This window comes from Lagopus leucura, unplaced genomic scaffold, assembly GCF_019238085.1.
Source record: "Lagopus leucura isolate 7727_CA_CO unplaced genomic scaffold, USGS_WTPT01 Super-Scaffold_100004, whole genome shotgun sequence".
NCBI classification, from domain to species: Eukaryota; Metazoa; Chordata; class Aves; order Galliformes; family Phasianidae; genus Lagopus; species Lagopus leucura.
This window is the reverse complement of record NW_024962264.1, coordinates 56,480,487-56,496,451: the sequence shown is the minus strand read 5'-3', so window position 1 is coordinate 56,496,451 and position 15,965 is coordinate 56,480,487. Positions and strand designations below refer to the sequence as shown.

The 15,965-nt window shown below is 38.9% G+C and overlaps 1 long non-coding RNA gene across 2 annotated transcripts in view; it reads right to left on the bottom strand.

Moving 5' to 3' along the window:
* Positions 1-1,080: 1,080 nt before the first annotated feature.
* The window catches only part of LOC122180119, a 99,450-nt gene continuing 84,565 nt past the window's right edge, over positions 1,081-15,965 (bottom strand). Inside the window, exon 5 of one of the 2 annotated variants that reach the window (XR_006178924.1) lies at positions 1,081-1,757. This is a non-coding gene — a long non-coding RNA (uncharacterized LOC122180119). The remainder of the gene's footprint in view (positions 1,758-15,965) is intronic. The other variant, XR_006178925.1, reaches the window with a different exon arrangement.

Sequence of the window (15,965 nt, the reverse complement as noted above, 5' to 3'; positions counted from 1 at the left end):
AGAAAAGCAGCTCATGGTTTCCTTGGAGAAGGCAGCAGAGCCTGAGGTTGTGTTCTCTTTCTGCACAGGGCACAGGTCCTGTGGGAGCACCTTGGGAAGCTTCATCTACAGACCCATGGTGGGAGGTCAGCTCCCAATGACATTAAATCAAGCAATGAAATTTTAAAATGAAGCATTGGATTTTTTATTTTGTTTTTATAATTACTAATGTTATAGCAATATACAACAGGAGTTGGGGGCACGGTGCTGTACAGCCAGCACTGCCTTATACTCACTGAAGCAGTAGGGCCATGGAGACCATGCCTGGGGCAGCTTAGAGCCACAGTGGTGACAGAGCAAGTTAGAGAGTGGAAAAGCTCAAACACTGAGCTTTAGTGCTTCCTTCTACTGCTTTGATGTTAGGAATTCAAAAGCCCAATGAGACCTATGCAAAATGGGAACAAAGCTAAGCTGAAGTGGGAGGATGGGGGCAAAGTTGTCACAGACTGAGAATGAGTAGCATTACACTGCAGGGCTATTGACCCACAAAAAAGTAAATGTGTGTAGGTAATTTGCAGTTTTTCCCTAAGCAGTGACAACAGACCTCACAAAATGAAGCCCAGCCAGGAAGCCAAAGTACAGGGGAGAAAAAGGGAAACCTGCTGCATTTTTCATGTTGACAGTGGGCTTGTTAGTTTGCTCTGATTTCAACAGATTTCATAAAACTTTCTGGGAACCAAGCACTGAACTACTACTTCTGCCTTTCAAAATTGGAACTGCAGCCTTAGAAAAGTATGTAACTAACAGCTCATTTGTCCTTTAGGATAAAGTTCCTGTCTCCACCTGAGGCCTTTTCTTGGGAGCACCTATCTCAGCCCATCCAATCTCATGACTTTGATTTCCTGCAGCCTGTATATACTTTCCTAGGAACACTCAAAGGCAATGGGAATGTATTGACATTTTGATAAGAAAAGCACAGAGGTATAACATGCCCTACACAGCAATGTGCAGTCATCAGAACACCTGGCATGGAGGCCAAGCTGCTTTCTGCAGGGGTGACTCATTTTTCGTTCCACTAGCACACAAAGGGGAAACGGAATATCTGACCCAGAGTTTATTGATGAACCACAGAAGAACCTCCCCACTGTATTTGGCTTTGCCATGGATTTTGGCAGTAATTTAGCCTCTAACATTTTCTCCCTTGAAGAAACTCTGACTGCTATTAGTCTAGGTGACAGATTCTTCTCTTTGCTTTCTAAACTGTAATTCTTCTTCAAATTGAGTTGTCTGTAAGATAACTAAGTTAACACCAAGCTCTAGGGTGGCATTTTCTTTTTTAGTGTGCAATCTTGTAATGAAAATATCTTGCAGCAACTTCTCCCTCCTGTCTTCAACTCCTGTGCAGGCTCTGCAACATCTCTATAAAATGTGGTGGGCTTGGACTCTACCCTTTGGCCTTACATGCTCTCTCATATTCCAGTATGTTCCTAACATTTCTTTGTTTTATGTAGTATGTGCAAGTAGATGGATAGACAGGAGCACATCAAAGTCTCAGCCAGGAATGAGCCTCATTGCTCCCAGCAGATGTTTACTTCAATGGATGGGTCTCTCAGAACAACTGTAGCTCAATTTTGTGATGCAGCAGGACATGTTGCATGAGCTGGTCTTAGAGCAGGGGAGGTTGAAATCTCTTCACATGCCTTTACTTCTTCCTGTAAATTTGCACATGGAAAGCACAGTTTCAGGTAAGGCAAGATCCAGCAAGAGATGATAATAACCTACAAAGAGAAAAGGGAAAATGGTTTTCTTGGCTGCATAGGCTAGTAAATGGATGTGGTCCAAAGCTCAGTAGGAGCCTGGTATTACCAATGGTCTTTATATGAGGGCCTAACTTATCTGCCCCTCTTTTTTTTCAAGTGATGATTGATCCGTGTTCTTCATAGTGGATGATTCTGCCTCAGGACAGGGCATTTTATTAAAGGTTTGGCCAAGACAACTCTGTTTCTTGCACGATTCATCTCCTCGAAGACTTTTGATGTATCTTGGTCTAAACTTCAGCTGAGTGTATTTTGCCCAATGTTTGGAGAACACAAAAGGGTTGCACACGCACCCACCAAGATTTAGACTCCATGACAGCAAAAAGAAAGTAAACAGGAAGAAATAAACAAGGAACAACAAAGCCTGGTGTTTTGTATCTCTTAAAAGCACCAAATTCCAATGTACCCTCTCTGTTGTTCATATCTTGCTGTGCTATCTCTAACGTAGTTTATAAACTCCTCAGTGCAGACACCTCCTTGCTTTATTTGCACTCATAAGATGTTCTTTGAATAAATTGCTGACAACTAGAACAATAACGATATTGTGCAACTGTGGTATTTACCACTGCTAAAGTAGACAATAGGGAGTTCCTCAAACCAGAGCAAAGTAGTAGGAAGAGTCTTACAAGTGCAGCACAATTAAAAGCTGTTAATATCATTAATTATTATTAGCACTTGTATTTCTGAGCAGAAGGAGCTACAGGCAGATTCATATCCCAGTGTTACACAGTACTCTTTCAAATGCATAATAAAATCATTCCTGCCTGGAAAAAGAGTATATTGAAATGTTCTACTCTTATGGAGTGTTTACAGATGAGGAACAAATGTACCTCTGAAGAGCAGCTTGCAGGACATCTAGACAATGTAGACAGAGGAAGAATAACTATTCCTGTTATACAGAGGAACAGAGAGTTTTACACCAGCTTGCGAAGAAAACCTGCAGCAGAGCAGTGAATCCAAATCTCCTGATGCCTAGTTCTCTACTTCACTACATGGCTGTCCTTAAGTTACTGCTTAATACTATCAAGCATTTCCAAAAATTTCCTCACTAATGAATCATACAGTCATTCAAAACTGAGCAATCTAAATTTAATTCTCTTGAACTGATTTCGGTTTCAATTTCCTAAAAGTTTAAGATATAAAACATAATACTGTGTCTACAGGGAGAATAAAAGAGAAGTCTTAAAGATAAAATTAATGAGACAAAGATAGAAAAGGGTAGTACGAACTTTCTAACCACCATCTTAATAAAGGGTAATGTTCTGTCTGTTTCAGTTGGTACACTGAAAACTGTACCAAAATTCTTTAATATATCAAATATTGTGTGACTGCAGGGCGTACGTGACTCTTCAGGTGACAACTGTCCTTGGCATTTGGGAACTCTTGTCCAGAACCATTTCAGTTATCATACATGCTTTTATTTTATATAACTCTTCACATGTAAAATTCCTTCCACTTACATTTTGTTTTTCTGAACCCTAATATTTGGCTCTGATAAACTTCAAGAATATAATCTAATAAAAAAAAAATCTTGAAAAAGAATCAACTATTTTTTAAACCATATAAAGTACAGATATATGACAACATTCACATTTTGTACAAGTCAGTAAAAGAAAATTAACTCCGCAATTAATTTCTTCCCCTCTAATCTAAGCACAGTGGGGCAACACTAAAACCAAAATCTGAATAGGTCAATATTTTACCATTATCTGATAAGGCTGAAACTGCCAAAATAGTACTAAGGCCCATACATTCCAAAGCTCCTCTGGCAGAAGATGGTATAGGCAGAGATGGCCTGTACCAGCTCAAGCTTTTGACACAAAAGATTACTAATTAAATCTCACGTGGCTGCCAGAATACAAGTATTTGGTATTAGTATACTTTTAAATATCACATATGATAGAATAATAATGATTTTTTCACATTGTAAGTCAAGTACTCCAAAGGCAGTAAGTGCTAATGTAAATATACATGGTTCACTCCAAAAGTAATGCCTTCTATTTGTTTCCATGGAAGCTACAACAGACTCAAATAACCCAATAACACTGTTTGATAGAGCAACTTCTCAGCCACAAAACACTAGTTTTCAACATAGTCAGCACAATTAGCCAGTTTGTGTGGATGAGGTAAGACCGTGGTACATGAAGACAGAGGGTAGAAAGACACTACAAAGGAACCTGGATAGACTGGACTGATGGGTCAAGGCAAACTGTATGAGTTTCTATAGGGTCAAGTGCTGGATCCTGCTTTTTGGTCACCCCAGGAAACCCTACAGGCTTGGGGAAGAGTGGCTGGAAAGCTGCCTGACAGAAAGGAACCTTGGTGTACTGATGGACAGTCAGCTGAATGTGAGCCAGCAGTGTGCACAAGTGTCCAAGAAGGCCAATGGTATCCTGGCTTGTATCAGGAATGGTGTGGTGAGCAAGACTAGGGAAGTAGTGCTGCCCCTGTAGTCAGCACTGGTGACGCCTCACCTCGAGTACTGTGTTCAGTTCTGGGCACTTCAGTACAGAAAGGACATGTGCCCTGTGAGGAGAGACTGAAGGAACTGGGGCTGTTCAGTCTGGAGTAAAGGAGGCTAAGGGGAGATGTTATTGCTCTCTTCAAATACCTGAAAGGGGATTGCAGTAAGAGGGCGGTTGTCCTCTTCTCACTGGTGACAGGTGACAAGACAGGGGGGAAACGGCCTCAAGTTGCACCAGGATAAGGTTAGTTTGGATATTGGGAAAAACTTCTTTACAGAAAAGGTTGTTAAGCACTGGAATAGGCTTCCCAGGGAGGTGGTTTGAGGCTTGTTAGTTAGAGTAGTATGGTTAGGCTGTGGTTGAACTTGATGATCTTGAAGGTCTTTTCCAACCTGAACAATTCTATGATTTTATGATTCTAAGACATTCTTCATTTTGTGGTGTGACAGATGTGCATGTGTCTGGAACGTGGCTTGACTTTCTGTCACCACTGCTGGAACACACCAACCACCACTTGCCTGTGCTGACATCCACCATTTGGTCTCCATAAACATTCAGCAAGTGTTGATGAATGTCAGTGGGTATCATTTTTTCTGCATGGAGAAATTCAATGGCACATCTTTCCTTCATCTGCACTTCCACATCGGAAGCCATTTTGTCAGACTGCCCCTCTGCTGCCATCTGTCACATAGCAACAAAATGTAATGGAATGTTGGCAGGAGGATTCACCCTCTGCTGCCACACCATCAGCATTCATCTCTGACATCATGGGCCATATAATAAAAGAGGAAGCATTACTATCAGAGCAGCCTTGCATCTCCTCAGATGCAAATTAATTCCTTATTTTGAATAAGACATTAAAATTAGAAAGGTTTGTTCCATTGGTGAGGTAAGAAAGACCTTTTTCACACTGCTCATTTTCCTCTTCAAATTCAGACACTAAAGAAGTTTTCTACCTCTAGCTTTAATATATTTATTCATCTCATGATGGAAACTCTGAAGTTTGCTCACTTTGCTGCTTGCTCCACACTACCCAGTGTAGGGTATGAGTGAATTTATTTCTTCAGCACTGTCTTTGCAAACTCATGAATTCTGGAGTGCCAGCTTTCTTCTTGCTACATTCCCATTGGCATTACACTCATCAGAGGTCTACACACAGTACAAAAGCAAACTGTGAAATTCATCCAACTCAGTGTCAATGTCTGCTATGCAGTGGTCCACATCTAAGTCCCTTTACAGCCATCTTACTGGAGAGAAACAGGAACTTTTACATAACAGTGCTTCAGCAGGTAAAATAGATCAGATGAATCACTATTTGAAAGTGCCACACAACATAATTTGATGACTAGGTGACTTGTTCAGTTACTGGCGTCCATATTGTAGATATTTACATTTAAATGAGATAAAACTCACTCCCTGAGCCTGTTTAAGGTATTTACACTCCTAATCAGCTGTTGTCATGCTACAGCATAGGACAACTGTTGATGTCCACTAGCATGCTTTGCATTTAAGCACCCACAAGTTTCCTTAAGAAGCTTTTCAATGAATTGTCATCATCCCACATCTCTTCCACGCCCACAATTTAAGCAGATTAATCCAATTTTTCTTTAAAAAACACAGATAACAACTTATTTCCTAAGAGATTAAATCTTTCTGAAGACCTACAAGCAAATGGTTTAGCTTTCTGGTTCTTGGATGGCACCGACGGGATCAGTCCTGCTTATGAAGCTGGGGTTCTTCTGTGGAAGAAATGAAAGATTTTTGGGCACAGATAATAAGCAGAAAGCCACTAGTTCTGTCACCACCAAGGTTACACAACAGCTAACAGTGATTAGAAATGTAAAAGCATGTCTATGTCTCTTTTCTTCCCTAGATGAGCTTTGTGACCCCCATTGGGTGATGCCTGCCATGTCAAATTTCAGCTCGAACAGCTGAAGCTTGGCAGAGAGTAAGCAGCAGAAAGTGGGATTTCTTCAGGGCATTAGCTGGAAAACATTAATAATAGACACTACTACCAGCTCTTTTCTAGTTGCTCCTTACTGACAAGGATTTATTTCTGGTCTTTCCTATGCTAATTTAAAAAAAAGAGATTCCTCTTAATCCTCACTGATTTTCTTGTATTAGATCAGGGTAGTTAAGTTGAAATCTCACTAACAGCGTTTTTTTCATTAAAAGAGATCATTTCCTTCCATAACTTGCAGAGTTATATTCTTACCTATGGAACCTATGGAGAATCACAGACAGACTTGATCCTTGTAATCATAAAGGTGAAATTCCCAAGTTCGTTCTTTCCTGTTCAGGCCCTGAGCAGGTGAACAGTCCTGAGACTTTCCAGCAGGATCTAAATAGTGCAGAAGGCTTGGGCTATCTTATTTTAACTGTGTACTTTTCTTCTTATGGACCTAGGACTGATCGGTTTTTAATTCTTGGAGGCTGGCAAACAAACAGACCAGTGCCCTGTTCATCCTCTGACTTTCAGCAATACAATACCTCCAAACTCCGAATGTCTTTGAAAAATCCTCTGCTAATCTTGACTTTTTTTTTTTTTTAATTTTTTTATTTTGCAACTATCTGGCTGATTTATAACAGTTTCAAAGGGAAGTGAGCACCCCATCTATTATCAATCAAACCTCACCTTTTGCTAAGCTGTAGAAAGACCATTCCAGCTGTAAGGCTGTTACTCACCAGGCACCATGTACCAGTCGAGAGATTAGAGGTCTTGAACTTTATGAAGCACATTCTCAGAGCTCTCACTGAGTTATGTACTGACACCACAAATGCCCATGCATCACGGTGAGAATATGCTATGCTTATGCAGGATACCATCATTTTCAATCAAATCTGGGGATGGGGGTGTGGGAGGGTGGGAATTGATAATATATTTTCATGCTGTTCTGTTACTTGCAACACCACATATATTAAGTAGCTAGAGAAAGCTTCAGAAACCCAAAGCTCCCCTGGTTTCCAGAAGTGACTTAGGGTGGAATTAATCTTATGTGACTTTAACCTCAAAATCGAACATTTATTCCAAGGTAGTTTGGGAATTTCTGTGGTAGATGGGATGAATGTCTCTCTAAAGGTGCTTGTTTCTGTCTGTTGACAATGGAGGGCTCCTAAGCAACAACATAGATTCATGTCTAACATTTAGATGGTTGAAATCAGATCAGTTGAATCCCACTCTAATTGTATGGTGAGACTCATTATTCCCTAATCTATGGAAGGATAGGAATGTCACTATTAGAAAAATGAGTAATTTATCAGTGTCTTTTATACTGACCAGTATCTAACCAATGTATAGTTGAAAAAATCACTGCTAGTTTTATTAGTCCACTTTACTTTATGCTTAATCTTCCTCAGCAAATCAAGAAGTAAGGGTTTCCTCCAAGTAATGAGGCAAGGAATCTGATATAGCTTACAGTCCCAGATATTTGTATCTGCCTTATTCCCACACCAGTGTGCTACATAAACCACAATTCTACCTATTATGCTAGTACTTTTAATTGCTCCATTGTTAGTTCCTGTTAGAAAGCTGCAGAGAATTACAGGTCTGCACAACAGCTGAGGTTGAAGAGATGGCAATTAATGCTTTCCTAGTCCCTCCCTTGCAACTCTCTCAGTGATATAAACATGACACAATGCTGAAATGGTGCAAGAACTGCAGCAGAGTTCTGTGGCTTCTATAAGTGCACCAAGGCTAAAAAGACCTTACTAAAACAAAGCATAAATAAGAAAAATGCAATTAGTTCATTTTCATACTTGTTACCTCCATTTATTTTTCCTTAGAAATCATTATTTCATCAGAAAAATGACAAATTTCACTTGAATTTTCATTTCATGTTAGATTAAATAATTTAAAATTTAATTTTTTTTAATTCCCCCCCCCTTTTTTTTTAAATGAAATAAAAATTCCAACTTCCAGCAGCTGAACACAGAGATTTCCTGCTGAAATCCTGCAGAACAGAAAATACTAGAGTGATTACGTGAAAGAAAAATTGCACAGGATTAACTGTTCACCATTTTATTCACATGCTTAGTCCTACACAGATTCGGGACATACAGGCACAAGCTTGCAGATCAGCTTCCCAGAACTCACCAGCTGCTCTGCAGTGACTGGGCCATGCCCGAGTTTTCTGCCCATTACAAATGGAACTTGAGTAATAAAGCTTATCCTAAGCTTAAACACTAATTTAATTGTAATGTGGAAGCTTATTTTTGCTACAGGCCAAATCCTGGTCGCTTAGTCTGGTGAATTTCACTGCTTTAAATAGAACTTGTCATTTGTAAAAGCTATGGGACAAAGAAGAAAGCATTGCCCCGAGTGCAAACTGTTGTCCTCTTCTTCTCACCAGTAAAAATGAGTTTTTGCAAGCAATCAAAACAGGTTTCAATGACATTTGACTCTAAATCTTTCTGTGATAAAGCAAACCCATAAAACTGCACTTTCCCCCGCCTTCTCCCCTCTTGATTTACAAAGGTGGAAACTTTCAGGATGTCTGAGCTGGAGACAATAAAACATTTTTCAAAAACACATTAAGAGTGTCACAAAGCACCTTTGAGATGAGTAACATCTTTTAAAGTAATGGGCTAAATCAAACCAAAACCTTTGGTGACATTTTGATTGCATTTGTGTTAGTCAGTATAATGAAAAATTAACTTTACACATAAAAAATTTATTTCAGCTTCTTTTATTGCCTAGGAAGGAAAGTTTAGTGTAGCCAACTGAACCATGCTTCTTCATGGGTTGTCACTTTATACACTTTATTATTGTAACTTATGGGGATGTTTGTAAGCAAAGGAGTGTTATTTATTCTGCAGTACTCCCATTTGCTCACTCGTTATACTCATCATGGCTCTCTGTAATAAACTTTGTAGTATCACACATTAATGGGGTTATTTAAACTATAACTGCTATAAGTTAATGTGCGAATGCCTTGCAGTTTTCCCATGGTTACTTGCAATCTTGAAATAATGTTCAGGACGTGCTCTGATTCTGGGACGAATCACACACTTTGGTGCAGCTATATGTACTGCTAAGGGAAATTACTGTAAGGGAAATGTACACTTATTTAATAAATATCGAAGAACTGACATTAATATCTGTGTATCACTGGGCATGTCTGTTCATTAAAATGATTGCTTGCTGCTTACTTGTGGCAGATAAAAAATACTTAGTGCCAATTCATGCAAATTGTTCTGATAAATACTTGCCCAAACCCATGCAAACTTTGGAAATCATGTTGGAGACTTCCTTGTTTTCCTAAGAGTTATCAGAAGTGAGAAGCAGCCAAACTTCAGGTACCTGAAGGTAAGAAATCTGGAGATTAACTTTATTATTACTTACTATATATATTCTTTTGCATCACGATCAGATCCATAGATCTGTAATTCTCCTGCATGCTCTCTGCCTGAAGGATCTCTTGAAGCTAAAACTTGAGTGCTTAGGAAATAATGCCCAGAAAAATTATTTAGTATTACTTAGTATAAGAAACAGGTATTTTCTGGTAGACATAAAAGCTCACTGAGTATTTTTATTCTTCTTTCTTGAAACCAGAATGTTCATACTTGATCACTGATTCAGGAAGAAGTGTCAGAGTATTGAAATCACACAGAATTTCTATTGGCTAACAGAGAAAATCAAACTTCCCATGACAGCATAACTTCATGATAAATTTGATAAACTTTAACCTGACTTTTCTTAATAATAGAATCATAGTCATAGAATGCTTTGGGTTGGAAGGGACCTCAAGGACAACCGTGTTCCAACCCCCCTCCTACAGGCAGGGCTGCCAGCCACTCGATCAAATACTAGACCAGATTGCCCAGGGCCCCATCCAACCTGGCCTTAAACAGCTCCAGGGACGGGGCATTCACAGCCTCTCTAGGCAGCCTGTTCCAGCACCTCACTGTTTTCTCAGTGAAGAACTTCCCCCTGACTTCTAATCTAAATCTCCCTTTTCAGATGACAATTATTTTAATTCATGAGTTTCAGACATTTTAACATCTCTTTAAATATTTTTAGTCATCTAACAGAGTATAAACAGTGTGTACTAAAAAGCTGATCTGATGAAATTACATCACTTTCAAAAGCAGATGTTGCCATTATTCAAAAGAAGCCGTTGATTTTTCAGAGTACTTCCTGATCCTCCTGAGAACGACAACTAGTGATGAGGAAACCTCTTGGTAAATGCCAGTGAGGTAAGTTTGAAACACCATTTTACATGACAGATGATAGCTATTAATTTGCAAAGAGATGTGTGTGCTTTAGTGCATATGCCTGTAAGTGAAAAGTCAAACATCAGAACAGCTTCAAGCTTAACTAAAGAAATAAATGGGTGGAGGGGATGCCTAGTGTGCCTTGAAGGTCAACTCCTCTCCGTTTTAAGTGAGCTATCCCTGGCTTGCTTGCAACTGCACTCCTTCAGATTTGTGTTCCCCCCTGCACTTTCATTATAACAGATAAAAGGACAGGATCTTCTGTTTCAAAATGACCCTGAAAAGTTCAGACCAAAGCCCTTTTAAATTCCATTATCTGAAATGCAGAAATCCTCTATGAAGTTCTGCCAAGCATTGCCATGGCAACATTTTGTCACCCAGTGACAGAACAAGCATTGTAGCATTTAGCTGAGACGGTGTTGCTGCCTCCATAAGCAGGAAAGGTGATTTAAAAAGCAGGGGTCCAGCTGGGCAGAGGAACATCTGCCATCTAAACATATCCTTTTGCCTTCAGACAGTGTGTCACCTCCAAACAATGGGCAGGATCCAGATCACAGAATCTCAGGATGGCTGAGGTTGGAGGAGACCTCTGGAGTGTTGCCAGCTCCAACTCCTGCCCAAGCAGGGATATCTGGAGCAGTGTGCCCAGGCCCATGTCCGGGCAGCTTTTGGAGATCCCCAACAAGGAGATCCCACAGCTTCTGGGCAGACCATACTGGTGCTCTGTCACCTGCACAGCACGGAAGTTTTGCTTCTGGCCCTTCTAGACAATAAGCTTTTCATTCTAAACATCGTGTCCCACAGGCTGCTCAGAGGCTGTGGGGACTCCTGCTTGGAGATCCTCAAAAACCACCTGGACTTGGGCATGGGCACCCTGCTCTGGATGTCCTGCTGGAGCGGAGCTGGGCCAGATGTGCCCAGAGGTCCCTACAAGCCTCAACCATTCTATGATTTTCCTTCAAGCTTTCAATAATCTTCAGAGCAAGTTAACAAGCATAGAAACTACCCACAGAATCTGCTACAGAATGAAAAAAAATAAGATGTTTTGGCATTGAATGGAAGTGAAGAAAACAGGAAAGATGTCTGGAGAAGTTTGACTGTACTGCACATACATTTTCTTTTTTCCTTTTTGTTTTTTTTTAATATGCTTCTGGCTTCTGTAATGCCTCCAAATTCAGGAACCCAGAGCAGCTGCTCAAAGGTATGAGGCAGAGCCAAAGCCATGCAATGCTTCACTGCAAATATTTTGCAAATGTGCATGTCAAAGTTCTCACTAGTTTGAATCTGAGTTCACAGTCCTTGAGGCATCAGTGAAACTAACACCTCATAATGAAACCCGGGCAAAACTGCAAGGCAAATGTGATTTCAATATTTACAGCAAATCTCAAGCACATTTCAAAGCTGTGAGCCAGCCCAGCTTTGTTGGATTTTACTTGGTTTTACACTGAGAACACTTGGAAAAGTTATAATTGGGATATTCATTTCTTCCATTCCTTCAAAAATAGGAGAGATTGCTTCACATTGGTTTAGTATAAAGAAAACAGTGTTTGAATGGCAAGAAACTGTAAAAACCACATTTAGAAACATTTGAAATCATGCAAGAATTTAAGTATTCTTTTTTTTGTACTGATATTCTTTCAGGTTTTGTTCTTTCTGGAGAGATCTTAAAATATCAGTTGAAATAGTGAATTCTGGTTTAATTAAAAAATAAGTTTAATTAAAAAGTATTATCTTTGTTGACCTAAAACAGAATGTCCAGTCCCTTCATTTTCCTCTTTGCTCTTTTCTGTTGATTTAAATACAAAGTGAGTTATCTTCCTTTCACTCTGTATGAGATCTGCCTCTTAGCTCTGTGAGTCTAACTCTACCATATCCACATTCTACATCATTTTGCTCATTTTGTAGATGTACTGAACTCCAGTTTAGTTGCTACTGTGGTGATTAGGATACCTTTCCAGAGTCCGATTTTTCTAATAATTAGCAATGGTCTCCTAAATTCCAGTCTTTGTGTTTTCACATTTTTCCAGCTAAGACCCACAGAGTTTTTTCATCAAGACAGATGGAAGTCAAAGCCTTCTCTAACCCTTCTATTGACAGTCTGTCTTTCCTGATTATCCGTAAAATTATTTTTCATCAACACTTTGCTGCTATACATTTTAACAAAGGTATCATCCATAGATAGCTTAGAAATATGGCTAATTCTGCGTTTGGATTTCAGTGGAAATTATTTTGCAGGAAAATTGAACTATTTTTTCCAGACCATCATATATTTTCACTCCACAACCATCTAGAACTCTACAAAGTATAATGTGGATTATTCCAGTTTTCACTTTTTTCAGTTTTTTAGAGGATACTTTTTTTTTATCTGAAATGAATTATGATTACTCCTCACTTCTTGAGGATACAGCTAAGATCAGTTGCTGCTCAGCATCTCTCAAGTGCAGGTTTTGTATGAATATACTGAATCTTGGATGCAGGCACCACCTTTAAGGACTCTCACCTGGAAACTCTTGTAATGGGGATCTGGTGCTGCAAGAGTACCTCAAATGGTATTTGTAGTGCTATGTTCAGTTACAGTGGAAAAGTGAATGAATCAGGCAGTTGTTCAGAATGATCAGGGCTTGTTGCTCTGTCCAGCTGATGCTGACAATATGCTGCAAGTCCTGTTCCACTGGGCATGTGTTAACTGTTTAGCTGCAGTCATATTTCACAAGACTGTCAAGTTAACATTGCATGAATTATACATGGTTTATAAAATGATTATTTAATCAGTGGAAAATTAAGTTCATAGATGTTTTCCAAATCTGAACTAGGACATTCATCAGTAGAACTGCTAAATTTTTAATCAACTCTGCTGTGCTTGATGTAGCTATCATTCTAAATTGCCCTCTCTCTGCTGGTCCTCTTGTTGTAAAATATATCTTAGAGTTATCCATTCTAATTGATTTTTTTTCTCAGCTCAGATTTAATGCAGGATGGCACATCACCCAGTATTTTCTTCAAAGGACAGCTTTTCTTTAACAGAAGTACTTTAAATGTTAAGATCAGTGAGTTCAAACATTGCTCAATGCCCTTTGGTTTCCTCAAAATGCTTGGAGGTGTGATGTGGGATATAGTTTAGTGATGAGTTTCAGTAGGTTCGGTTGACTAGTGATGGACCTGTTGATCTCTAAAGTCTTTTCCAAACTGAATCATAGAGCATAGAATTATTAAAGTTGGAAAAGACCACCAAGATCATCTAGTCCAGCCATTTAACCATCACCATCATGCCCACCAGACCATGCCCCTCAGTACACAAGTCTATGATCAAGTGATTCTATGACTGAGATCTCTGACAGGTCTAACACTGAGGCATGTGAGTGCTTTGTTATCTCCAGCTCCCAGCCATTTGGGCTGTATAATATCTCTGGATATAATCAGTGCAAACTTGGGTATGTGTCTTGGGTATGTAAATTTGTGGTTCTGGTAATGCAGTGAATACCAAGTCATGCAGTTCAAGAAGGCAACCCACTAATCCAGTGCTTAACTCTTCTGCAGTTCTGTCCATGTAGCACCTGGAGGCAATAGCTGTGTTTCTCCAGCTGATTCTGTGCATAATTAACACCAGACAAACAACAAAGTACAGCAATAATTAATAGTTTCTGAGGGTCACAATATATCAGAGTGTAACAAGTGATATTCTGGGTGTTAGAGATGCTGTAAATGGATGCTGTAAATGATGGATGTAAATTTTGCAATCAGATTACATGTAATGGTGTGCATTCCTCAAGTTTTCCTTTTGTCCCTATTCTCTTAAATTGTTGTCTAATGTAGCATTATAGGGAAGAGATTCAACAGGACAGGGAAATCCTCTGTGTAATCCAGCATCTGTTTTGATACAATTCTTCTCAAGCAATATAATTTTGAATATCATGTTCATTTTATGAACATATTTCTTCACAGTTCTGTTATTCATTCAACTAATATAAAATCAGTGAAAATAAAGACCAGATGCTCAGCTGGAATAAAATTTTCACCAGCAGAAGATCTATCCAGAGTTACAAAAACCTCCTACAGTGAAACACAGATGAAAGTGTCAAGCCACAAAATGTTATTTCATATCACTCTGAAATCATGCAGAAAAAAACAAAGATCTGCATGGGTTCAATGGAGAATTATAAATATACATTCACCTATTCAAGACATTTCATAAACCATTTCGATCTCCTGACAAATCTGAGTTTAAGTCTCTACCAAACCTATAAAGGTTTGAGGTTTTGTAACAAAATTTTTCTATCAGATTTTTTTTTTTTTTTTTTTTTTGAGGTAATGATCCAAGCTTCATTTCAGATTCTTATCTACTTCCTTACACTTTAAATCTATTCTGAATACAGACAGAGAAACATATATATGTATATATACATATATATATATATGAGACAAATCCTGTTTATTCCTACTGCACTTCTCAGATCTGATGGGCCCGAAGCATGAAAAGGTTTTCAAATGAAATAACTTAATCGCATCCATATTCTGCAGATCTATTTTTGGCAATAATACTAGACTCTGGTTTGCACATGTATTTATTTAATGACTCTTGCTGCTCCTTAAATTGCCAATTGTATTGCTGATTTTCTTTTCATGGTAACAACCCAGTTCTTTCAGAATCTTTGTATTAGCTTGTCATCGTATTGTTGTTTTCTGTGTTGGTGAGGGTGGGTGTTCTTCCTTTCTTTACAGGAGGTTGCATTCATCCATCCAGAGAACAGACAGGTAATATGGAGATTTTAAGGTTTGCTTGCTTGTTTTTTTGTGATCATTCCTGCAAAGACTTGGATCCACGTTCATTACTTTACACATGATCTGTCCTGCCAAGTGCAGAGAATTAACACTGAGGACAAATGTGAATTTTGGCAGCTTAAGAGCTTAAATAGAATTTTATATTCATGTAAGTAGATATGACTTAATCTACTGATAATAACATCTTAAACAGATAGTTTCAAAATGTAATGTCAATTACGGGAAAATTCATCAAAGCACAAAGTTTTGAGCTGGTCCAAACAAGGTCTGGGACAAGACCAGGTTCTTCCACAGCTTCATACAAGAGTTTGAAGTAAATCACTGATGTTCAGATACCCAAAGTTTTTCAGCTTCCTAAACTCTCTGATTTGATATTTCTCAAATTTAGAGTTCTATATGTTCTTCCATAGGTAAGCAAAGTTTCTTACAGCTGATTACAGCAAGGCAGAGTGCTACTCCTGTAAAGAATGCCCATCTCTTTGATGTTTGCACATCTGTTCCTACGCTTTAATTCCTTACCCTTTAAAGAAAAAGCAAGGCTGGGCCCAGATAGATCTTGAATCTGTCAGAGTAAGGCTCACTGCCTTTATATTTTAAAGTGCTTGCAGACACCGTCTTTTTACAGATAGCTTTGATTATATGTAATTATTATTACAGGTAGCTTTGATTCTAGCCACTTTGTGTGCTGGTCATGCAAGTTAATAATTAAAAT